A 2,500-nucleotide genomic window follows, 5' to 3' on the forward strand; every position below is an offset into this window, starting at 1 on the left:
CATCATCATCATCATCATCATCATCATCATCATCATCATCCTCATCACTCCCACCCCCAGCATCAGGGAAAACATTTGATCCTCCTGAGGAGACATGGAAACATGGCATTAGATCACATTCATTAGGGAAAAGAATATCTTTTTTGTATTGATCCAGCAATAAAAAACTACCTTCAGAAAAAAAAGAACGTAACTTTAGAAGGAAACTTGTAACTATGCGAATTGATCTCAGACCTAGGTGCTGAGCCACTACTTCAGCATTCCCAAACAGTGGCCCTGTCAACTTCAGAAGATCCCCCAAAGTAATAAGCCCAGCTTTAAGCAAGACTTCAGAAGGAATAAGCCTCTCTTGTGTGAGGTCCAGGAGTGAACCATAAACCAATGGCTCTTGCAATAGCCAGAAGAGAGATTTTTCATTCACAGATCTGTTGACTCTCATAATGTTCCACACCTTGAAAGAGTTCCGGTAAAAAACAGGGAGCTTTCTTAAATCCATCAGAGTAGAGTTCATCCAAAAAAGGGTCTTGTCCAAACCCAGGCCCCCAAAAGTCCTCAGGATGGCACAGGCCACCTCTTTCCAGCAGGAGTCTACAGCGCCATCCAAAAGTCTCTGTATGAACTGAAGCCGGAAAGCTGCAGTCCTACTTTGTAGATGGATCAACCCCTGTCCACCTTCATCCTTGGGAAAAAAAAGGACACCTTGCTTAACCCAATGTAGCCCATCCCAAAAAAAATCAACCAAAATGGATTGTACTTTGGACAAAAAAAGGGCAGGGGGGTCTATACATGCAAGCCTATGCCAAAGGGATGAGGCCACCAGATTATTTATTATTAGAACACGCCCCCTATAGGACAATTTCTTCACCAGATAATTCCAACGATTTAGCCGGCCCTTAATCTTGTCAATAGTCCCCTCAAAGTTTTTCTGTATAAAACTTTCATCCCCAAGGAAGACCCCCAAGTATTTGAAACCACCCCTGGACCACACTAGACCCCCTGGGAGGCACGGCGTACCAGAGGGCCATTTGCCCACTAAAAAAGCTACACTTTTCCCCCAGTTAACTTTGGAAGAAGATAATCTGTTGAAATCATTGAATACATTAACCATGATGTCAACATCCCTTTGGCTACTAACCAGAATGGCATAGGCAGAAAGTTTGAAAGAGAAAGCGCTATCAGGGAGAGACACCCCCTGCATTTTGGCTCTTAACTGAATTAACAGAGGCTCAATGGCCAAAGTGTACAACATGCCAGATAGGGGGCACCCTTGCCTAATTCCCCTTAACACCTTAAAAGGAGCACACAAGTCACCATTTATTTTCAATATACTTTCACAGTCACTGTACAAAGCTCTAATGTAGTTAATGAAATCATCATTAAAACCAAAAGCTTTCAATACACCCCATAAGTAGTTAAATTCAATCCTATCAAAGGCTTTAGTTTGATCCACTGACACTAGGCCAAAATTCAAATTGAGAAGTTTTCCAATTTCTAAAATATCTCTGATAAAACTAATATTATCGTAGATAAGCCTGCCTGGTACACAATAGGTCTGGTCCGGTTCGATTATATCTCACTTCACAAAGCCTGTTTGCAAGAACTTTTGAGAGCAGCCGGTAATCCACACAGAGGATGGATACAGGCCTCCAGGATGCCATGTCCTTCAAATCCCCCTTCTTAGGCAGCAAAGTCAGGACTGCTCGACGACAAGTGAGCGGCAGCCGGCCTTCAGCCAAGCTGTCCCGCAACACAGCCAGTAGGTCTGCGCCCATCTCTGGCCAAAAGGACTTATAAAAAGCAACCGGCAAACCATCGATACCCGGTGCTTTGCCACATTCCATGCTCTGGAGGGCTTTGTCCAATTCATCCAGGGTTATCACCCTTCCAAGGTCCTGATTTGCCTGCCTAGAGACTTTGGGTAGACTTGTGAAAAAAGGACTGTCCGGAGCCTCACCATAGGATATTTCACTCCTATAAAGTTCCTCATAAAACTCGACCGCTCTCTTTCGAACATCACCATGACTGGTTAGGAGATTTCCATTTTTAGACAGAAGACCATGTATAAGCCTTCTCTGACCATTTTTCTTTTCCAGATTGAAATTTTTTTTTGATGGTGCATCCATTAACTCTGCACTCTGAAATCGAGACCGGACCAGAGCTCCTTGCGCCTTGACGCCCAGCAGGTCATTTAAAAGAGTCTTTTTTGTTTTCAAACTTTCCAAATGTGAATGATGGCCATTCGTTTCAGCTATTTTTTGGAGTTCCATTATTTCACCTTCTAATAATTTCATTCGCCGAGCTATGTCGCCTGTGACATGTGAAGTATATTGTTGACATAATTGCTTTATCTGGGCCTTTCCAAAATCCCACCATTGTTGAAGGGACTGAAAAGAAGACTTTTTCATTTTATAATCCCTCCAAAAAAATTTGAACACATCTCTGAAATGGTTATCGCTTAATAAACTTGTGTTAAAATGCCAATAAGCACTTTTGTGCCGGG

This window comes from Engraulis encrasicolus, chromosome 21, assembly GCF_034702125.1.
Source record: "Engraulis encrasicolus isolate BLACKSEA-1 chromosome 21, IST_EnEncr_1.0, whole genome shotgun sequence".
NCBI classification, from domain to species: domain Eukaryota; kingdom Metazoa; phylum Chordata; class Actinopteri; order Clupeiformes; family Engraulidae; genus Engraulis; species Engraulis encrasicolus.